The sequence below is a fragment of the Pelophylax lessonae genome (genome assembly GCF_965119305.1).
Source record: "Pelophylax lessonae genome assembly, chromosome: 12".
Classification (NCBI taxonomy): domain Eukaryota; kingdom Metazoa; phylum Chordata; class Amphibia; order Anura; family Ranidae; genus Pelophylax; species Pelophylax lessonae.
In genome coordinates this window covers 2,875,752-2,900,148 of record NC_138779.1, presented here as the reverse complement: position 1 = coordinate 2,900,148, position 24,397 = coordinate 2,875,752, and the positions used below count along the sequence as shown (strand labels likewise).

Genomic DNA, 24,397 nt, shown 5'->3' with positions numbered 1-24,397 from the left:
CGGCCTGGAATGAATCCAGTTTGGTCGGAGTGAATAATCTTAGAGACAACGTTATTCACCCTACGGGACAAAACCTTTGCCATAATTTTGACGTCAGCATTGATCAGGGATATAGGCCTATAAGACTCGCAGTACATCGGGTCCTTTCCTGGCTTGGGTATCAGCACTATCAGGGCCTCCCGAAGAGACGGTGGGAGCTTCCCAGTCTCAAAAGCGTCAGCATAAACCTTAGATAGTCGGGGGACTAGAGTCCCCGAGTAGGCTCTGTACCACTCAATCGGAAACCCGTCCATCCCCGGTGTCTTATTAGCCGCAAAAGAGGAAATCGCAGCCGCGATCTCCTCAGCAGTAATAGGGCCCTCAAGCGACACACTATCCTCCACCTCAAGCGTCTCCATCGGGATATCCCGTAGGTAGGAGTCCAGTTCCTCTTGAGAGTAGGTGGCTCTTGAGGAGTACAAGGACTTAAAAAAATCTAGAAAGGCTCCCACTATCTCCGTGCCCTCCGTGCACCGCCGATGCTGGGCATCGTAAACACTGGCAATAGCCGTGATCGGGTGCTCAGAGCGAGAGAGATACGCCAGAATCTTACTATTCTTATCGCCATATTCAAACACTCGCTGCTTTTGATAGAGTAATTTTTTCTGAGTCTTTTCTATTAAAATGAGATCCAGCTGCCGAGCACTGTCCCGCCACACGGAATAGTTCTCAGATGAGGGGTTTTTAATATATTCCAATTCAGCCTTAGTCGCCTCCGACTGGAGAGATTCCACCCTCCAGGCCCTATCCTCCCTGAGTTGCTTAATCACCCCGGACACTGAGCCCCGCATGGTAGCCTTGAAGGCATCCCACACCATAGCACCAGAGGCCGTCTCCTGATTGACCAGCCAGAAATGAGCCATCTCCTTCTCAGTGATATTGAAAAAGATTTCCTCGTTGAGCCACTGAGGGCTCAACCTCCACAGTTTGTAACCGATTGAGGAGGAGAGGCCAATTGTAATAAGCAAAGGAGAATGGTCCGAGACGGCCCTAGGCAAGTAGGAGACGGAAATTAGTCTCGGGAGCAAGTCCGGGGAGACCAAACATATATCCAACCTGGAGAGGGTTTTATAAGAGGCCGAGTAACAGGAATATTCTCTAGCGGTCGGGTTCCTCCACCTCCAGCAGTCCACCAACTGATATTTGTCGACTGAAGCCGCAAGAGAGGAAGAAGCCGACACATCTCCAGGATACCTATCCACCGCAGGGGACATCACTGCATTAAAATCACCCGCAATCAGCAAAGGCCCTTCGGCCACCTGTAACAATTGGGCCATTACCTTGTCCCAGAAGGCTAGTGTAAATGGGGGCGGGATATAAACAGACAAGAAAGTATACACCACATTCTCAATTTGCAGTAAAGCAATAACATATCGCCCATATATATCGGTAACAACCTGTTTCACCAGGCACCGAAGTGAACGAGTCACCAGGATTGATACCCCCCTGGCGTGTGTGGAAAACATGGAGTGGAAGCCATGCGCCACAAACGCCCGCTTAAGGGCAAGAACCTTAGACCCAGTCAAATGTGTTTCCTGTAAAAATACAATCTGAGGGGTATATTTCTGTAAGTAATTAAAAACCAGGGCCCGTTTCACTTTATCGTTAAGCCCCCTAACGTTCCAGGAGAGCACAGTTAACTTGTCCACAGCCATGGTAAGAAAAAAGAGGACAGTCCCATGCTGATGAGGTCCCCCAGAAACCGGGCAATAGGGGGCAGCGCATCAACCGCCGTAGGAAGCGTCTGTATACAGAAGGTAAGGAGCGCAGGAAGCATCCGTGAAGGGTAGAAACCAGTCCCGAAGAAACAAAAAAACAAAAAGTCCCCAACCCCCCACCCTGCCCGTAGCCCCAACATGCCCGAGCCTGAACCCCAAACCAAACCAAGTCAGTGGAACTAGTGGAGAACCGAACCTAAGTAACGTTCCTAGAATGCCACCATACAGTCACACCACATAGAAGTTACCATCCGGGAAGGGGAATCAGGAGTACACCTCCCACAGGTAAAGAAGAGGAGACGGGCAATAATCCAAGGCACAAAAAAGGGTATCCCCAACCTTGTGACAGGCTCAGCATCCGGAGAGATATATCAGGAAAAAGGATACCCCACTCAGCAAAGTCCTCAGCCCCTGCCCAAGGAGTCCAGCCATTGAGCAGCGTCCGCAGGATCCAGGAAGAATTGCGTCTTGCCTCCACACACCACACGTAATTTAGCAGGATACAACATACTGTAAGGTAGCTGCCGCTCCCTGAGACGTTTCTTGACATGCACAAATGCTGCTCTCTGTTTTTGCGTGCCCGCTGAGAAATCCGGAAAGATGGTAATGACAGCATTGTCAAAGCGGAGATCCGGTAGTTCCCTGGCCTTCCTCAGAGCTGCATCTCTATCCCTGTAGTGAAGGATCCTTGCCAGCAAGGGTCGGGGCCTAGCTCCCGGTGCAGGGGCCTTAAAGGGGACCCTATGAGCCCGCTCAACAGCAAATAGTGGGGAGAAGGAATCAGGGCCCAGCGCCTGTTTCAGCCAGGATTCTACAAAGGCCTCAGGATTTCTGCCTTCAGCTCCCTCCGGGAAGCCCAGGAATCTCAGATTATTGCGCCGCAGGCGGTCCTCCATGTCCCCTAACTTAGCCGCCTGGGCCTTCTGCTCCGCCTGTATGCCTCTAAGTGCTGCAGGGAGAGGGAATACATCGTCCTCTACGGAGCTTATACGTTGTTCTGCAGTGGTGACCCTCTGCCTGAGCTTGTGGACATCGTCTTTAAGGAGGGAGAAGTCCACCCTAAGAGCATCAATCTGGGATGTAAGGGAGGTCTGACACATTTTTATGGCATCCATTATTTGCGACAGGGTGGGTTCAGGTACCTGGGATATGCGTGGTCCCACAGGTTCTGCAGCGGTATGGGCACTCGGTGACAGTGCAGGCCATTCAGGACTGTCTCCCATCCAGGATGCGTGAGCAGCTGCAGCGGAGGCCCCGGCAGCGTGAGAGGATCGGGCGCCATCTTGGACCTGTGCCGAGGGATCCGGATCGCGATCCTCCGGGGACACCGGCCTGTCCCTGCCGTACTTCACCATATCTGTCGGATGCAGGAGTGATCAGGGAGCCGAGGGAGGTAAGTAGACAGCGAAATAGAGCCCGGATGGCAAAGGATTAGATACAGGAGAATCGATCGGCAGCGGAGCTAGGAGAAGAAGCTCCTCACATCCCGGAAGTCAGCCACGCCCCCATCTATTTACTTTTAATAATATTGGCAACAATCCCAGTTTTACTGGCCGGGAGATGGAAGGTGCGGCACCAGCTTAGACTCTTTACAGCCCCCTTAAAGCAGAACTCCAGTAATTTTTTTTTCCCCTCCTACAGTGGGGTTTTGCCAGCACTGCATGAGTTAACTGCTCGTTTTGTCCAGGGGTGCACAGAAAGGCCATACTTACCCGATCCTCTGGAAAACAGCGCTCCCCTGTGCCCAGTAATGGACTGTTCCTGAAGTCCTCATGTCCAGAGAGGGTCTATAGGGGGTAATGATGTCAGGAACAGTCCACCACACAAGACCGGGGGTGGGGACAGGTGTGGCAGGGACTGGTTTTGCAATGGAAGGATCGGTGTATTAGGTAAGTAATCTCCGCTCTCCTCACCCCTAGACAAAAAATGAACAGTTACCACATGCAGTGTCCGCACAAAAAAAAAATAATAATTCCCAGAGTTCTACTTTAACCACTCCCGGGCCGCCCACCACTAATATACGTTGGTACTTTGATGTTAAATACCGGGGTTATGGCCGCAGATAGCAGAGAGCAGAGAGCTGCCATAACCCCGGTATTTTTTTGAAACGGCGGGCGATCCTCTTTCACATAAGGGTGGTCCCAGCAGTGGATTCACCACAGGATCACCCTTACGGTGCGGCAGGAGAGGTGCCCCCCCCACTGTTTCCCGGTGTTCTAAAATTTTCTCGGACCCGTGAAAAAATCGGACCTCGTCACTTCCGGTGACAGAGCATCACAAAACAGCTGATAGGAGTCGTCCGTGCGCATGCGCAGAAGACATTTTTCGAGGTTTGGAAAAATTATAACAGAGAGCGGACAGCTGATTGAGAGAAGGCGGGGCTGAGGTGCGACGGAGGACACCGCCGCGTCATCGAGACATCAGGGAGGGAGGCACATATGCAGAGCTGGCGGAGGAGGCGGGACGGAGGTGCGGCCGTGTAATATATGCAGGGCTTAAGCGACTCCTTCTGTTTTATTATCTTTAGTAATTATCGTATTATTTATCCTTAGGATTTCATTACATTTAGTATTTCTATAATACAAAATAAGAAATACTAAATGTAATAAAATCCTAAGGATAACTAATACGATAATTAGTAAAGATAATAAAACAGAAGGAGTCGCTTAAGCCCTGCATATATTACACGGCCGCACCTCCGTCCCGCCTCCTCCGCCAGCTCTGCAGATGACGCGGCGGTGTCTTCCGTCCCACCTCAGCCCCGCCTCCTCTCATTCAACTGGCCGCTCTGTGTTATAAGTTTACCAAACCAAGATAATGTCTTGTGCGCATGCGCACTTGAGACTCCCATAACCGGAAGTGACGAGGTCCGATTTTTTCACGGGTCCGACAAAATTTTACAACACCGGTCGTTTTTCCTGCTTACCGGCCCCCCTGGCAGACTCTATGGTCTTGGAGGACCGGAGTGACATCAAACGTCGTCTCCTAGCAACGCAATTAAAGAACCAATTTTTTTTCATCATTAAAAAAAATTATTATTTTTTTCTTTTTTAGTGTAGATGTGAGGTGTGAGGTCTTTTTGACCCCGGATCTCACATTAAAGAGGACCTGTCCTGCCTATTTCTATTACATGTTTAAATTCTTTGTAATAGAAATATAAGTGATCAAAAAACATTTTTTTTTAAAAGGACAGTGTAAAAATAAAAGGAAAAATAAATAAGAAAAAAAATAAAAAATTGTAAAACGCCCCGTCCCTCCGAGCTTGCGCTATTTCCTATTACAAGGGATGTTTACATTCCTTGTAATAGGAAAACAAATGATCAAAAATTAAAAAAGAAAAAAAAAACTGTGTCAAAATAAAAAATAATAGATAAAATAAATAGGAAAAAAAAAATTAAAGCGCCCTGTCCCCGCTAGCTCGCGCGCAGACACGCAGGTCCCGCCCACATATGTAAACGGTGTTTAAACCACACATGTGAGGTATTGCTGCGATCGTTAGAGCGAGAGCAATAATTCCATCCCCCGACCTCCTCTGTAACTCTAAACTGGTAACCTGTAGAAATTTTTAAGGTGTCGCCTATGGGGATTTTTAAGTACCAATGTTTGTCGCCATTCCACGAGTGTGCGCAATTTTGAAGCATGACATTTTGGGTATCTATTTACTCGGCGTAACATTATCTTTCACATTATGGGAAAAAATCAGGCTAACTTTACTGTTTTCTTATTTTTTAATTAAGAAAAGTGAATTTTTTAAAAAAAAATTGCGTTTGGAAGACCGCTGCACAAATACGGTGTGATAAAAAATATTGCAACAATCTCAATTTTATTCTCTAGGGTCTCTGCTAAAAAAAATGTATATTTGGGGGTTCTAAGTAGTTCTCCAGCAAAAAAAAATTATTTTAACTTGTAAACAACAAGTGTCAGAAATAGGCCCGGTCCTTAAGTGGTTAAAGAAGGTTTCCACCTTCAGCTTGCTGTAGTTATAATAGTGACTAGGGATGGGCGAGAAATTCGTGGCGAGTATCAGTTTGGCCCGAACATCGACTGTTCGGGTGTTTACTGAACACCCAAATTTTCTGTGCGCTCAGCAGGATGGTCGCCCACCGAGCGCACCGTCAATAGGTTGTTAAAGTGCGGGCTCAGGAATCCTTGTGTCAGTGATGTCACAAGGGGGTGGGGCCCGCCAGGTGACATCACCAGGTGGCCCCGACCCCTCTTATCTATTTAAGAACTGTCAAATGGAGGAGTGGGCAGTCGGCGGTTAGCCTTTGTTGCTGGCAGAGAATTTATTTTTCTTTTTTCGGGTCCGTAGTGCAGCGGTATGATTGACAATGGATCTACATTGGGGGAGAATGGTTTTTATTTTTAAATTTTTTTTTTGTCAAATTGTTGAATTGTCAAAAACCCTCTACCGTTATTATTTATTTTTCACATTTTTTTGTGAATGAGTAGAGGTACAATGTACCCCATACTAATTCACATAGGGGGGGGGCAGGATCTGGGGGCTCCCTTGTTAAAGGGGGCTTTCAGATTTCGATAAGTCCCCTGCCCACAGACCCCCACAACCACGGCCCAGGGTTATTGGGAAGAGGCCCTTGTCCCAATCAACATGAGGACACGGTGCTTTGGGGAGGGGGGGCAGAGCCCCCTCTGCCCTAAAGCACCCACCCACACGTTGAAGCTCGCTCATCCCCCCCTTTCCTGGTCTGCCAGGCTACATGCTCAGATAAGGGTCTGGTATGGATTTTGGGGGAACCCCACGCCATTTTGATTTTTTAATATTGGCATTGGGTTCCTCTTAAAACGCATATACAAAAAGACCCAAAGGGCTTGGGAAACATGGGGGGGGGGGAGGGGGAAACCCCACGTCATTTTTTCATTTTTATTTCTATTACCAGCAATAACTTTCAGCCGTGATAATCAATTTGAATGTAATTTTCTTTTCTTTATTAATATCATTTTTGCTGCAGCAGCTTCTATACACAGTACAGATGCACCACTTTACAGGCGGACTAAAGGGACCCCCCAGGCATTATATTTAAAAAGATTTTTCATTTTTATTGTTTCACTTTAAGAATTATTACAATCACTTCTCTTTGAAAACAATCTTTTTTTAAAAAAAAAAATATTCGAACAGATACATGTCCCCTAGGGCAGTACCTGGACCCCCATACCTTTTTATGGGCAATGGCTTTGATATAAGCCTTCAAAATGGGCACTTTTGATTTTTCATGTTCAGGTCAAATAAACTTCAATGGAGTTCACGGTTTGGGTGTGAGTTTCATGCGAGTGGGAGGGGGGGGGGTTGGCCCATCACTAAGAGTGACTGGCAGAGGTAACGTTTCTCCCCCTCCCCTTGAATGGATGTTTGATGAAAGCCGGGTAAGGCCATTACTTTAGAGGCCACAATGGAGGGGTCATCCACCAATAGGAGCCACGATGGAGGGTTCATCCATCAAGGGAAGCCACAATGGAGGAGTCATCCACCAATAGGAGCCACAATGGAAGGGTCATCCACCAATGGAAGCCACAGTGGAGGGGTCATCCATAAATACAAGCCACAATGGAGGGGTCATCCACCAATGGAAGTCAGAATGGGTGGGTCATCCACCTATAGAGGCCACAATGGAGGGCTCATCCACCAATGGAAGACACAATGTAGGGGTCTTTCACCAATAGGAGCCACAATGGAGGGGCCATCCACCAATCGAAGTTAAAATGGAGGGGGTCATCCACCAATGGGAGCCACAATGGAGGGGTCATCCACCAATAGGAGCCATAATGGAGGGGTCATCCACCAAGGGAAGCCACAATGGAGGGGTTATCCACAAATGAAAGCCACAATGGAGGGGTCATCCTCCAATGGAAGCCAAAATGGAGGGGTCATCCACCAATGGGAGCCACAATAGAGGTGTCATCCACCAATAGGAGTGTGCAGAGACCCTTGCTCGCTCACTTCCGCTCTCCCGACACTCCTCTGCTTCTAGTGAGTCAGCTTGCAGATCGCAAAGTCTGATGGTTCGGTCAACCAAGGCTCCGGGATCCGAACTACAGCTATGTGCCGTTCGGAATCCATTAGAACAAACACCAGGCAGGCTGTATGTAAGTTCAAACAGGAAGACATTTATTGGAAGTACACAACACACTTTTATACAGAATTTGGAACATCCTGCCCCCAACAACCGCTTTCCCATTGGTCAATTGCAAAGTACATGCCGTTCTCCTTCAGGTCCTCCTTAGCCATGCAAATGAGGACTTGAAAATTAGTCAGCAGGGATTGGTCCGATAGCTTGATTAGAAGGACTGTTATGTGTAATGAGACAGAAGCCCCCAGGGGACAATCAATGTACACAATAGCCAGACACAGAACAATGGTTCCATAACGAGCCCCCAATACACATTACTCTGAGTGTCAATATATCCCTTAGCAGACAACAGGTGGGTTCATTAGCACACCAGACAATAGGTGAATGGAGAGCCACCTCAGACAAAAGCAACATTGTTACCTGTCTCCTCATTGAACTTCCTGGAATGACCATATTAGGAGTTGTACTTCCTGGTCAGAGACCTCATGGCAAATGGGAACAAATCTCAATATTTCTACATGGAGACCTTGCTGACAAATATGAAGCAATCCAAACCCTCACCCATCTGTCCTTAAATTCCAGTGACGGTGAACACCGTCACAAGGAGCCACAATGGAGGGGTCATCCACCAAGGGAAGCCACAATGGAGGGGTCATCCACCAATGGAAGCCACATTGGAGGGGTCATCTACAAATGGAAGCCACAATGGAGGGGACATCCACCAATAGGAGCCACAATAGATGGGTCATCCACCAATAGGAGCCACAATGGAGGGGTCATCCATCAATGGAAGCCACGATGGAGGGGTCGTCCACCAATGGAAGCCACAATGGAGGGGTTATCCACAAATGAAAGCCACAATGGAGGGGTCATCCACAAATGGAAGCCACAATGGAGGGGTCATCCACAAATGGAAGCCACAATGGAGGAGTCATCCACCAATAGGAGCCACAATAGAGGTGTCATCCACCAATAGGAGCCACAATAGAGGTGTCATCCTCCAATAGGAGCCACAATAGAGGTGTCATCCACCAATAGGAGCCCCAATGGAGGGGTCATCCACCAATAGGAGCCACAATGGAGGGGTCATCCACCAATAGGAGCCACAATGGAGGGGTCATCCATCAATAGGAGCCACAATGGAGGGGTCATTTATCAATGGAAGCCACAATGGAGGGGTCATCCACCAATAGGAGCCACAATGGAGGGGTCATCCACCAAGTAGGCTGAACATGGTAAGCCTAGTATGGTTTTCAGCATCCTCCATACTCCCTTCCACTGGAGGCTCATTGATGCCCCTCACCTACATCCACAGGACGGAGATCTTCCTCCTAATATCTCATCCAGAGAATAGAGGATGATCCTCACAGCGGGGGGGGGGGGATCATTCAGAAAATGTGAGATCCGGGGCTGCGCCTCGTCCTCTGACACACAGACATCTCCACCATACACCGTGTACTGCAGGGAGAGGCACAGCCTGGCACACCGAGAGCTCATCAGTGAAATATCCACAAACAGAAAACTTCTCCAGCATTGCAGAGTTCCAAAGATAAAGGCTGAAGGTAAATCTGTTTATATACAATCCCTAAAAACCAGGAACAGTCCCTCAAAACCAGGAACAGTCCCTTCAAAATCAGGGACAGTTCCTCGAAATCAGGGATAGTCCCTCAAAACCAGGAACAGTCCCTCAAAACCAGGGACAGTCCCTCGAAACCAGAGACAGTCCCTCAAAATCAGGGATAGTCCCTCGAAACCAGGGATAGTCCCTCGAAACCAGGAACAGTCCCTCAAAACCAGAGACAGTCCCTCAAAATCAGGGATAGTCCCTCAAAATCAGGGATAGTCCCTCGAAACCAGGGATAGTCCCTCGAAACCAGGGATAGTCCCTCGAAACTAGGAACAGTCCCTCAAAACCAGGGACAGTCCCTTGAAACCAGAGACAGTCCCTCAAAACCAGGAACAGTCCCTCGAAATTAGAGACAGTCCCTCAAAACCAGGAACAGTCCCTCGAAAACAGGAACAGTCCCTCAAAACCAGGAACAATCCCTCAAAATCAGGGACAGTCCCTCAAAACCAGAGACAGTCCCTCAAAACCAGGAACAGTCTCTCGAAACCAGAGCCAGTCCCTCAAAACCAGGGACAGTCCCTCGAAACCAGAGACAGTCCCTCAAAACCAGGGACAGTCCCTCAAAACCAGAGACAGTCCCTCAAAACCAGGAACAGTCCCTTAAAACCAGGAACAGTCCCTCGAAATCAGGGACAGTCCTTCAAAATCAAGGGACAGTCCCTCCAAATCCGGGACAGTTGGGAGCTATGCACATGTGATGGTGATCCTCCATAAATGAAAGAACTGAAATCCAATGAATGAAAAGGCGGGCCCAGGGACTATCAAGCTGGGGAGGTAAGAGCTAAATGATGCTGGATGTCCTCTAGCCAGGAAATGGGGCGGGGCTCTATCTGACTTGCTGCAGCTTCTAATGCACATGGTGAGAAGCTCACAGTGTGCGGAGAAATCAGAGGAAGCCGTTTAAGGAGAGGAGCCGATACACCTGTGCAAGACTGAAAGGGGAGGAGCCGATACACCTGTGCAAGACTGAAGGGGGAGGAGCCGCTACACCTGTGCAAGACTGAAGGGGGAGGAGCCAATACACCTGTGCAAGACTGAAGGGGTAGGAGCCGCTACACCTGTGCAAGACTGAAGGGGGAGGAGCCGCTACACCTGTGCAAGACTGAAGGGGGAGGAGCCGATACACCTGTGCAAGACTGAAAGGGGAGGAGCCGATACACCTGTGCAAGACTGAAGGGGGAGGAGCCAATACACCTGTGCAAGACTGAAGGGGGAGGAGCCAATACACCTGTGCAAGACTGAAGGGGGAGGAGCTGCTACACCTGTGCAAGACTGAAGGGGGAGGAGCCAATACACCTGTGCAAGACTGAAGGGGAGGAGCCAATACACCTGTGCAAGACTGAAGGGGGAGGAGCCAATACACCTGTGCAAGACTGAAGAGGAGGCCGGAGGGAGGAGTTAAAGGAAACCTGTAGTGACAAATGATGTGAGATGCCAGTGCTGATCTCTTTCTGGAAATGCTAGAGTTCTGGCTGTCTCGATAACATCAAAGCCACTGAGCATGCGGCTGGGGAAGTCACTGGAAAGGCGGAGCTCCTGATTGGAATTATTTCTCTGGACCAATAACTGGGAAATCCTTCAGAAGAACTCACAGAACCTGCAGAAGTTCTTCATACCAACCGGAGCTGGAAATGTGAAGTCTCCGCCCACTCCTTTATACTTCTCTATTGGTTCATTCATGTGATGGGCATCTTAATAGACTAACAGTGATGGGGGGAGGGGGGCGGAGTCTCATCCGTCTCAACATTTTAATGAATAAGTATCACTGGATTAGAGATCCATGGGAGCCCGGGGGGGGGGGGGGGGCAGGCGTGTGCAGTCACCTCTACCACTGGATGTAAGCAGGATGTGTGCAACATAAAACAAACCCTACAAGACTTATCCTGAAATTGATTTTATCTCAAAGGTTGTTGAGCAAAGGTGCTGATTGCACTGTCTGACAAAACAGCAATTCTACATGTGACAACACATCCAGTCTTCAAATAATGACCCAGGACACACCCACATAGTCATTACTGTGAGGGAGTTTATAACGAATACTGGTATTAGAGCCGTCAGCCATTCCAGTCTGTACAGAAACACGTCACATGACACATCACATGACACGTCACATGACACGTCACATGACACAAGAAAGATTCATTTTAGTTGTATTAATAATAACGACTCCACTGGGCAGCACAGTGGCTGGGTGGTTAGCACTCCTGCCTGGCAGAATTAGGGTTGTGGGTTTGACTCCCAACTGTGACATTACCTACATGGAGTTTGCATGTTTTCCCTGTACCTGCGTGGGTTTCCTCCCACACTCCATAGACATGGTTGGAGGTAAATGGGCCCTTGTATGTATGAATGTGAGTTAGAGGCCTTAGACTGTAAGCTCATGGGGGGGTTGGAACATCAATGAATCTTCCCTCCATCAATGAGCCTTCCCTCCCCACCTCCATCAATGAGCCTTCCCTCCTCACATCCATCAATGAGCCTTTCCTCCCCACCTTCATCAATGAACCTTCCCTCCCCACCTCCATCAATTGGCCTTCCCTCCCCACCTCCATCAATTGGCCTTCCCTCCCCCTCCATCAATGAGCCTTCCCTCCCCACCTCCATCAATGTGCCTTCCCTCCCCACCTCCGTCAATGAGCCTTCCCTCCCCCCTCCATCAATGAGCTTTCCCTCCCCACCTCCATCAATGTGCCTTCCCTCCCCACCTCCATCAATGAGCCTTCCCTCCCCACCTCCGTCAATGAGCCTTCCCTCCCCCCTCCATCAATGAGCTTTCCCTCCCCACCTCCATCAATGTGCCTTCCCTCCCCACCTCCATCAATGAGCTTTCCCTCCCCACCTCCATCAATGAGCCCCCCTCCCCACCTTCATCAATGAGCCTTCCCTCTCCACCTCCATCAATGAGCCTTCCCTCCCCCCTCCATCAATGAGCTTTCCCTCCCCACCTCCATCAATGAGCCTTCCCTCTCCACCTCCATCAATGAGCCTTCCCTCCCCACCTCCATCAATGAGCTTTCCCTCCCCACCTCCATCAATTGGCCTTTCCTCCTCACCTCCATCAATTGGCCTTCCCTCACCACCTCCATCAATGAGCTTTCCCTCCCCACCTCCATCAATGAGCCTTCCCTCCCCACCTCCATCAATGTGCCTTCCCTCCCCACCTCCGTCAATGAGCCTTCCCTCCCCCCTCCATCAATGAGCTTTCCCTCCCCACCTCCATCAATGTGCCTTCCCTCCCCACCTCCATCAATGAGCCTTCCCTCCCCCCTCCATCAATTGGCCTTCCCTCCCCACCTCCATCAATGAGCCTTCCCTCTCCACCTCCATCAATGAGCCTTCCCTCCCCACCTCCATCAATGAGCTTTCCCTCCCCACCTCCATCAATTGGCCTTTCCTCCTCACCTCCATCAATTGGCCTTCCCTCACCACCTCCATCAATGAGCCTTCCCTCCCCAACTCCATCAATGAGCTTTCCCTCCCCACCTCCATCAATGTGCCTTTCCTCCTCACCTCCATCAATTGGCCTTCCCTCTCCACCTCCATCAATGTGCCTTCCCTCACCACCTACATCAACGAGCCTTCCTTCCCCAACTCCATCAATGAGCCTTTCCTCCCCAACTCCATCAATGAGCCTTCCCTCCCCACCTCCATCAATGAGCCTTTCCTCCCCAACTCCATCAATGAGCCTTCCCTCTCCACCTCCATCAATGAGCCTTTCCTCCCCAACTCCATCAATGAGCCTTCCCTCTCCACCTCCATCAATGAGCCTTTCCTCCCCACCTCCATTAATGGGTCTTCCCTCACCACCTCCATCAATGAGCCCCCCTCCCCACCTTCATCAATGAGCCTTCCCTCTCCACCTCCATCAATGAGCCTTTCCTCCCCAACTCCATCAATTGGCCTTCCCTCTCCACCTCCATCAATAAGCCTTCCCTCCCCACCTTCATCAATGAGCCTTCCCTCCCCTACCTCTATCAATGAGCCTTCCCTCCATAAATGAGCCTTCCCTCCCCACCTCCATCAATGAGCCTTTCCTCCCCATCTCCATTAATGAGCCTTTCCTCCCCACCTCCATCAATGAGCCTTCCCTCCCTACCTCCATCAGTGAGCCTTCCTTCCCCCACCTCCATCAGTGAGTCTTCCCTCCCCACCTCCATCAGTGAGCCTTCTCTCCCCATCTCCATCAATGAGCCTTCCCTCCCCACCTCCATCAGTGAGCCTTTCCTCCCCACCTCCATCAGTGAGCCTTTCCTCCCCACCTCCATCAATGAGTCTTCCCTCCCCACCTCCATCAATGAGCCTTCCCTGCTCACCTCCATCAATGAGCCTTCCCTCCTCACCTCCATCAATGGGCCTTCCCTCCCCATCTCCATCAATGGGCCTTCCCTCCCCATCTCCATCAATGAGCCTTCCCTCCCCACCTCCATCAGTGAGCCTTTCCTCCCCACCTCCATCAGTGAGCCTTTCCTCCCCACCTCCATCAATGAGTCTTCCCTCCCCACCTCCATCAATGAGCCTTCCCTGCTCACCTCCATCAATGGGCCTTCCCTCCCCACCTCCATCAATGAGTCTTCCCTCCCCACCTCCATCAATGAGCCTTCCCTCCTCACCTCCATCAATGAGTCTTCCCTCCCCACCTCCATCAATGAGCCTTCCCTCCTCACCTCCATCAATGGGCCTTCCCTCCCCATCTCCATCAATGGGCCTTCCCTCCCCATCTCCATCAATGAGCCTTCCCTCCTCACCTCCATCAATGGGCCTTCCCTCCCCACCTCCATCAATGAGCCTCCCCCTCTCCACCTCCATCAATGAGCCTCCCCCCCCCCACCTCCATCAATGAGCCTTCCCTCCCCATCTCCATCAATGGGCCTTCCCTCCCCATCTCCATTAATGAGTCTTCCCTCCCCACCTCCATCAATGAGCCTTCCCTCCTCACCTCCATCAATGGGCCTTCCCTCCCCACCTCCATCAATGAGTCTTCCCTCCCCACCTCCATCAATGAGGCTTTCCTCCTCACCTCCATCAATGGGCCTTCCCTCCCCACCTCCATCAATGAGTCTTCCCTCCCCACCTCCATCAATGAGCCTTCCCTCCTCACCTCCATCAATGGGCCTTCCCTCCCCACCTCCATCAATGAGCCTCCCCCTCTCCACCTCCATCAATGAGCCTCCCCCCCCCCACCTCCATCAATGAGCCTTCCCTCCCCATCTCCATCAATGGGCCTTCCCTCCCCATCTCCATTAATGAGTCTTCCCTCCCCACCTCCATCAATGAGCCTTCCCTCCTCACCTCCATCAATGGGCCTTCCCTCCCCACCTCCATCAATGAGTCTTCCCTCCCCACCTCCATCAATGAGCCTTCCCTCCTCACCTCCATCAATGGGCCTTCCCTCCCCACCTCCATCAATGAGTCTTCCCTCCCCACCTCCATCAATGAGCCTTCCCTCCCCATCTCCATCAATGAGCCTTCCCTCCTCACCTCCATCAATGAGTCTCCCCCCCATCTCCATCAATGAGCCTTCCCTTCCCACCTCCATCAATGAGCCTTCCCTCCCCATCCCCATCAATGAGCCTTCCCTCCCCACCTCCATCAATGAGTCTCCCCCCCATCTCCATCAATGAGCCTTCCCTTCCCACCTCCATCAATGAGCCTTCCCTCCCCACCTCCATCAATGAGCCTTCCCTCCTCACCTCCATCAATGGGCCTTCCCTCCCCACCTCCATCAATGAGTCTTCCCTCCCCACCTCCATCAATGAGCCTTCCCTCCTCACCTCCATCAATGGGCCTTCCCTCCCCACCTCCATCAATGAGTCTTCCCTCCCCACCTCCATCAATGAGCCTTCCCTCCCCATCTCCATCAATGAGCCTTCCCTCCTCATCTCCATCAATGAGTCCCCCCCCCATCTCCATCAATGAGCCTTCCCTTCCCACCTCCATCAATGAGCCTTCCCTCCCCACCTTCATCAATGAGCCTTCCCTCCCCACCTCCATCATTGTACTCCCCACCTTCATCAATGAGCTTTGATCACTCATGACCGTGTCTACTTTAAAACAGGTGCCTCATTGTGCCTGGACATATTAACTCAAAGTTCCCCAGGAATTACCTCTACCGAAACCCTCTGTATAAAATTATTGACTTCTTGTTCAAAAGTCACTGCACCGCCACACCCCCTGCAATGTGTGTGCCTGACTTTGATCATTGAGACCCAGAAACAGCACCAAGGATTGCCAATGGAGACGTGACAGAGCTCTGAGCTTGAGCCCAGAAACCACCATAGCCATGGACCTTAGTTCAGGCCCCGGGAACCCTTAGAGGACCCTATAAAGACAAATTCCTGACACTTCTTTACTTTCCACATTAAATCTTTTACATGGGCTGATCACTGATCACTGATCACCAGCAACTTACAGGAAGCCATCAGAGATCCCCCCCATCGCCCAGAATATCTGACCCTACCACACATTTCCCAGGGGGCTTTCCTGGAAGTTTTGCTCTCTGCAGATTGCACTCCAATACCAGCCAGCTTCCCTAACTCTTCCATCTCTGTGATGGTACTCAGTACCACCCCAAATCCAAACTCACCCATCTTTTTGACAGTTCCCAGTACCACCCTAGGTCCAGACTCCCCCTTCTCCTCGACACTACCCAGTACCACCTTAGGTCCAAACGTCCCCCTTCTCCTTGACACTACCCAGTACCACCTTAGGTCCAAACGTCCCCCTTCTCCTTGACAGTACCCAGTACCACCCTAGGTCCAAACTTCACCTTCCCTCCAAAGTACCCAGTACCACCCTAGGTCCAAATGCCCCCTTCTTTTTGACAGTACCCAGTACCATCCTAGGTCCAAACTTCACCTTCCCTCCAAAGTACCCAGTACCACCCTAGGTCCAAATGCCCCCTTCTTTTTGACAGTACCCAGTACCATCCTAGGTCCAAACTTCACCTTCCCTCCAAAGTACCCAGTACCATCCTAGGTCCAAACACCCCCTTCTCTTTGACAGTACCATGCACCACACTAGGTCCAAAATCCCCCTTCTCTTTGACAGTACCCAGCAACACCCTAGGTCCAAACACCCCCTTCTCTTTGACAGTACTCAGCACAACCCTAGGTCCAAAATCCCCTTTCTCTTTGACAGTACCATGCACCACAGTAGGTCCAAACTTCCCCCTCTCTTTGACAGGACCCAGTACCACCCTAGGTCTGAACTCCCCCTTCTCTTTGACACTACCCAGTACCACCTTAGGTCCAAAACTTCACCTTCCCTCCAAAGTACCCAGTACCACCCTAGGTCCAAACGCCCCCTTCTGTTTGACAGTACCCAGCAACATCCTAGGTCCAAACACCCCCTTCTCTTTGACAGTACCCAGTACCATCCTAGGTCTAAACACCCCCTTCTCTTTGACAGTACCATGCACCACCCTAGGTCCAAACCTCCACCTCACTTTGACAGGACCCAGTACCACCCTAGGTCTGAACTCCCCCTTCTCTTTGACAGGACCCAGTGCTGTCCTAGATCCAAACTCCCCCTTCTCTCTGACAGGACCCAGAACCACCCTAAGTCAGAACTTCTCTTTCTCTTTGACAGTACCCAGTACCATCCTAGGTTTAAACACCCCCTTCTCTTTGACAGTACCATGCACCACCCTAGGTCCAAACTTCCACCTCACTTTGACAGGACCCAGTACCATCCTAGGTCTGAACTCCCCCTTCTCTCTGACAGTACCCAGTACCACCCTAGGTCCAAAACCCCTTCTTTTTGAGAGTACCACCCTAGTATAGGCGTGCGCACACCTATGCACCCTAGGTCCAAACAACCCCCCTGTACTTAGTTACAATAAATGGTATCGCTCTAGGGCCACGCTCTCCCTTCTCCTCCACTTTTCATATTTGGCTTCAACTCTCAGCTTCTCATTAAACTGTCGTGTTCAGTAAAGTGAGACTCTTTGCTGTTGTAGGAAATTCCTTTCTCCTTCCAAATCCAATAAAAAATAAAACATTTCCGCCGAATCCATAAGATGAGCCCTGGCTTACCTCAATGGAGTTTAGAGGACACGTCCACTTCTGCAGAAGTTTTACTTGGTGGCTCAGACAGAAAACAAAGTTGCATGAGAAGGGGCCTGACTGATCCAAAGCTCAGCTGACCGAGTGAAGTTCCTTTCTGGAAGGGATCCAAAGCCTTCCTTTCAACAGAAGGGAGAAGAATGAGACTTTGCTGGATGAGCCAATAGCTGATGGGGAATGGAGGCCGGAGGGGGAGAAAGGGAGGGCAGCCTGAGACTCACAAGGGGTGGGATGGATGAGGCTTAGAAGAGGGACTGAGTCTGATAACAGAAGACAAGAACTGTTACATTGTAACCAGCAACTCCTCCCTTGTGACAAATTGTGAGACAGAGACATAATGTGGCTGCAAATACCTGATAGGCACTCATGCCTGGAAGCACTGGGCCTGATACCACCACACGCCGTCTGCATGGAGTTTGTATAGCGTCCCTGTGTATGCGTATTCCTCAGTATGGATGAGCGCAAAGACTTCGGACAAAAATATTCTAAAGCTGAAACTATTTTTATAGAGCTGGCAAAAAATTTTGGGGGAGCATACCCATGTATTTCTAAAGCTGCTGCAGCTATGAACCAAAAGACATGTATATTAAAAAAGAATAGCGCGCAAATGCAAAAGAAATAACTACCAAATCTGAAGACAATTCATAAATAAAAATGGGGGTTTGGTCCCACCATATGGCCATATCGTGCTCAAGCCCACTACTGCGTCAAAGTACCCCATTTTCATGGATAGTGTAGGACCCACTGATAAAGAGATGAATCCAGCCTTTCTAACCCTTGGAGCAAGGAGTATTATCTCCAAGGGTTAGAAAGGCTGGATTCATCTCTTTTTCATGGATAGTGTAGGACCCACTGATAATGGGGTACTTTGACGTAGTGGTGGGCTTGAGCACGATATGGCCATATGGTGGGACCAAACCCCCATTTTTATTTATGGATTGTCTTCAGATTTGGTAGTTATTTCTTTTGCATTTGCGCGCTATTCTTTTTTAATATATTTTTATAGAGCTACTTAGATGAATTTTGCTTTATTTAAAAAAAAATAAAAAAAGTCTATACATATATTTTTAGGGGGTTTATATCTGGTATTTAGGATTATTTATTTTATTTCTTTAATCATTTTTTGTATTTGTGATTGTTTTCTATTGGTCGAGCCAGATGGACTTGTGTCGTTTTTCAACCTGACTAACTATGTAACTATATATTTGTATTATGTCAATTTTAGTATTTTATTTTACTAAGGCCCCGTTCACACTGGGGCGATCCGACTTCCCGGGGCGACCTCACAGGTCGCGGCGCGCTGCTCGCACCGCGACCTCGGAGCGGCCGGCACGGACTTCATAACATTGAAGTCAATGCAGGTCGCTCCAGGTCGCCCCAAAGAAGCTCCGGACCCTTTTTCTAAGTCGGAGCGACTTGTGTCGCTCCTATTAGAACGGGTCCGCAGCTTCTCTATGCCAGACGACCTACGGCGACCTGTCAGGCAGTGTGAACGGGGTCTTACTGTTTTTTTTTATTTGTATAAAAAACACTTTAACCACTTAGGACACTTGTTGTTTACAAGCTAAAATCTTTTTTTTTTTTTTGCTAGAAAACTACTTAGAACCCCCAAACATTATATATTATTTCTTTTTAGCAGAGACCCTAGAGAATAAAATGGAGATTGTTGCAATATTTATTATTACACCGTATTTGCGCAGCAGTCTTCCAAACGCAATTTTTTTTGAATAAATTACATTTTTTTAATTAAAAAATATTAAAACAGTAAAGCTAGTCCCATTTTTTTTTCTATAATGTGAAAGATAATGTTACACCGATTAAATAGATACCCGACATGTCATGCTTCAAAATTGCGAACGTTCGTGGAATGGCGACAAACATTGGTACGTAAAAATCCCCATAGGCAACAATTTAAACATTTCTACAGGTTACCAGTTTAGAGTTACAGAGGAGGTCTAGGGCTCAAATTATTGCTCACACTCTAACGATGGCGGCGATACCTCACATGTGTGGTTTGAACACCATTTACATACGTGGGCAGGACTTGCGTATGCGTTCGCTTCTGCGCGCGAGCTAATGGGGACGGGGCGCTTTCATTTTTTTTTCCCTATTTATTTTATTTATTATTTTTCACAGTTTTTTTTTTTTTTTAAATGTTTTGATCATTTTTATTCCTATTACAAGGAATGTAAACATCCCTTGTAATAGAAATAAGCAGGACAGGTCCTCTTTAACCACTTTACCACCGGAGGATTTTCCTGCTAAAAGACCAGGGGTTTTTTTGCGATTTTTTACTGCGTGACTTTAACGGACAATTGCCCGGTCGTGCGACGCTGTACCTGAACGAATTTCACGTCCTTTTTTTCCCACAAACAGAGCTTTCTTTTGGTGGTATTTGATCACCTGTGCGATTTTTTGATCACGCGCTATAAACAAAAAAAGAGCGTAATTTTTGCAAAAATAACAATATTTTTCACTTTTTTTTATATGAAATTCCCCCCAAAAAAAAATGTAAAAATCAAAATTTTTTAACATTTTCGGCCAATTTGTTTTATGCTACATATGTTTGGTAAAAAAAATCGCAAAAAGCGTATTTTTATTGGTTTGCGCAAAAGTTATCGTGTTTACTAACAAAGGGAAAGATTTTTGTCATTTTTGGTGTTTTTTTTTAACGAGAAATGGTGGCAATCTGCGATTTTTTTGGCGGTACTGCGACATTGCGGCGGACAGATCGGACCCCTGACTGACATTTTTGACACTTTTGGGGGTACCAGTGACATTACTGCAGTAATCAGTGCTATATATATATGCACTGTTACTGCAAAAATGACACTGGCAGGGAAGGGGTTAACTGTATTGGACAGGGAGGGGTTAAGTGTGTCCTAGGGGCGTGCTTCTAACTGTAGTGGGACATTCCTATTGGTGTAAAAAAAAAGATCAACGGTTCTACATAGTAGAACCGTCTGATCTTCATTTTTACACAGGGAGAACTGACAGGCGGCTTGTTTACATTAGCCACTCTGTCTTTCTCCCGCTGTACCGACGATCGTAGTGTGACCGGCGGACATCGGGTCCGCCAGTCACACTCCCGCACTCCTCCGTGAATGAGCCAAGGCGGGCGCGCGCTCGCCCGCTATTGGCTCTAGAAGGAGTGACAGGCGAGCGACGTAGACCTACGTCACTCTGCCTGGCCGGGGCCGACTGCCGCAGTAAATATACTGTGAGCAGTCGGCAAGTGGTTAATGTGAGATCTGGGGGTCAAAAAGACCTCACACCTCACATCTACACTAAAAAAGAAAAAAAAAAATTGCTGAAAAAAAATTGTCGCTCCGGTCCTACAAGACCATAGAGTTGAGTGGGGGCCATCTTGCCCTCACTTGACATCCTGTCTGTGAGGAGCGCGGACCGGATCATTTTCCCAGCTGCCGGCGGGTTCAGGTTAGCAGGGAAAACGACCGGGACTCGGCGGGAGGGGGGGCACCTCTTCCGCCGCACAGTAAGGGTGATCCAGCGGTGCATTCGCCGCTGGGACCACCCTTATCTGAAAGAGGACCGCCCGCCGTTTCGAAAAATACCGGGGTTATGGCAGCTATCTGCTATCTGCTGCCATAACCCCGGTATTTAGCATCAAAGTACCGACGTAAATCGACGGCAGGCGGTCGGTAAGTGGTTAAAGCGGGCTGTCACCCTAAGGCCCCTTTCACAAGGGCTTTCCTATCCGGTCCCTGACAGTTTTTTTTTCAGGCGGACCTGACTGGATGCTCCATGCACCTCTATGGAGCGGCGGTTGTCAGCGGTGACATGTCCTCTGACACCCGGCGCTATCCGATCCGATCCTGTCTGTGAAATCCAGATGGATGAAAACCCTATTTTCCATCTGTCTGGAGGAACGGATCAAATGGGATCGGAATAAAGGGACAGGCGATTCATTTTCATCGGATCTCCCATAGAGGAGAGCGGGGATCTGACTGCTCCGTCTCTGCACACAGAGCGGTGACTGACCTGTCATCCACCTGGTGAGCGGGGATTGCCGGATCGATCCCCCCTGAGCAAAACGGAGTCCGCCGGGCACACCGCTCGTGTGAAAGGACCCTCAGGGCTTGCTTTGGTCTCTGAAGAGCGATCCATGCTCAGATCACTTTTGAGAGAGCATTTGACAGGTGCTGAGAAGGCGTTGTATCCTCACTGCTTGCTTTAACCCCCTGAATCCCGGATTAGCAGCTGCATGCATTGCACAAGGTGGTTGTGGGACGCATGCAGGGCAGCCCCATTTACTTGAATAGAGGTGCACAGCAGGGGCCAAGCCTGCCAAAAGTGACATACAATGTATCCGGAAAGTTCTCACAGAGCTTCACTTCTTCCACATTTTATGTTACAGCCTTATTCCAACATGGATTCCATTCATTATTTTCCTCAAAATTCTACAAACCCCTCCCCCATAATGACAACGTGAGAGAAGTTTGTTTGAAATCTTTGCAAATTTATTAAAAATAAAAAAGGAAAAAATCCCATGTACATAAGTATTCACACCCTTTTCCATGACACTCAGAATTGAGCTCAGGTGCCTCCTGTTTCCACTGATCATCCTTGAGATGTTTCTACAACTTGATTGGAGTCCACCTGTGGTAAATTCAGCTGATTGGACATGATTTGGAAAGGCACACACCTGTCTATATAAGGTCCCACAGGTAACAGTGCATGTCAGAGCACAAACCAAGCCATGAAGTCCAAGGAATTGTCTGTAGAGCTCGGAGACAGGATTGTATGGAGGCACAGATCGGGGGAAGGGTACAGAAACATTTCTGCAGCATTGAAGGTCCCAATGAGCACAGTGGACTCCATCATCTGTAAATGGAAGAAGTTTGGAACCACCAGGACTCTTCCTAGAGCGGCCGTCCGGCCAAACTGAGCGATCGGGGGAGGGGGGCCTTAGTCAGGGAGGTGACCAAGAACCCGATGGTCACTCTCACAGAGCTCCAGTGTTTCTCTATGGAGAGAGGAGAACCTTCCAGAAGAACAACCATCTCTTCAGCACTCCACCAATCAGGCCTGTATGGGTGTGGCCAGACAGAAGCCACTCCTCAGTAAAAGTCACATGACAGCCCGCCTGGAGTTTACCAAAAGGCACCTGAAGGACTCTCAGACCATGAGAAACAAAATTCTCTGCTCTGATGAAACAAAGATTGAACTCTTTGGCCTGAATGGCAAGCGTCATGTCTGGAGGAAACCAGGCACCGCTCATCACCTGGCCAATATCATCCCTACTGTGAAGCATGGTGGTGGCAGCATCATGCTGTGGGGATGTTTTTCAGCGGCAGGAACTGGGAGACTAGTCAGGATGGAGGGAAAGATGGATGCAGCAATGTACAGAGACATCCTTGATGAAAACCTTCTCCAGAGCGCTCTGGACCTCAGACTGGGGTGAAGGTTTATCTTCCAACAGGACAACGACCCTAAGCACACAGCAGTGGCGGCTGGTGCTCAAAATTTTTGGGGGGGGCGCAAAAAGAAAAATATAATAGGTATTGCTTTGCGTCAAAAAACGCAGTAAAAAATTGCGTGACTTTGAAGTCATGGTACAGGCATGGCATAGGTGATGGTACAGGAGATGGTATAGGCATGGCACAGATATGGTATAGGCATGTCACAGGTCATGGTACAGGAGATGGTATATGCCCCCTTTCAATGCAGTGACCAGCGTACATGCCCCCTTTCAATGCAGAGACCAGCGTACATGCCCCCTTTCAATGCAGAGATCCGCGTGCGTGCCCCCTTCAATGCAATGAACACTGTGCTATGCCCCCTTCAATGCAATAAACACTGTGCTGTGCCCCCTTCAATGCAATGAACACTGTGCTGTGCCCCCACAATGCAGAGTTCAGCGTGCTTGCCCCCTTCAATGCAACTGTGCTGTGCCCCCTTCAATGCAATGAAGAATGTGCTGTGCCCCCTTCAATGCAATAAACACTGTGCTGTGCCCCCTTCAATGCAATAAACACTGTGCTGTGCCCCCATCAATGCAGAGTTCAGCGTGCGAGCCCCTTTCAATGCAGAGCGCCACAGCATTGTCCCCAATCACTGCAGAGCGCCACAGCATTGTCCCCATTGATTGCAGAGTGCGCCACAGCATTGTACCCCAATGATTGCAGAGTGCCCACAGCATTGTCCCCAATGATTGCAGAGTGCCACAACATTGTACCCCAATGATTGCAGAGTGCCCACAGCATTGTACCCCAATGATTGCAGAGTGCCCACAGCATTGTACCCCAATGATTGCAGAGTGCCCAAAGCATTGTCCCCCAATCAATGCAGAGACCAGCGTGCGTGCTCCCTTCAAACTTACCTGGCGGCGGCTCGGCTCCCAGCGGCGGCTTCTTCCCTCCTCGATACTTCCTCTTCTGCGGCGGGTCCTTCTCCCTCGTCTCGGCCTCTCCTCTGCAAAGGGAACCGGCGGGCGACCTCTCCTCTTCTCTGAGCGGCGTTGACGGTGAGTGACTGGCGCATGCACCGTCACCGCCCCCATTGCGAAGTCGGCGATGTCCTGGATGATGATTGGTCCAGGCTGGAGACTGGACCAATCACAGCCAGGATACAACGAAGGTGGGGGTGGCCAAGCGCTCTTTGCTGCGCCCAGGTTACGCCCCCAGAAGGCAGCCAATTGGCGCCTCTTCTGAGTCGTAAACCCCACCCCCCCTTTAGCCACCACATAGGCCGGTCAGGCCGGCGAACCGATTTTATTTTTTTTCCCGAACTTTATTGTTCTTTTTGTTTTTTTTTTTCCTTTTCTTTAGGGGGGGCGGCGCCCTGGCGCCCCCTATGCACGGGCCGCCACTGGCACACTCTGGAGAGATCTGAAAATGGCTG

At 49.5% G+C, this 24,397-nt stretch overlaps 1 protein-coding gene across 1 annotated transcript in view; it reads right to left on the bottom strand.

Annotated features, from left to right (window-relative positions):
- SMIM1 (small integral membrane protein 1 (Vel blood group)) overlaps positions 1-17,776 on the bottom strand; it is a 33,040-nt gene extending 15,264 nt beyond the window's left edge. The window contains exon 1 of the mRNA XM_082274449.1: positions 17,504-17,776. The gene's annotated coding sequence lies outside the window, so the exon portion shown is untranslated. The remainder of the gene's footprint in view (positions 1-17,503) is intronic.
- Between the last annotated feature and the right edge of the window lie 6,621 nt (positions 17,777-24,397).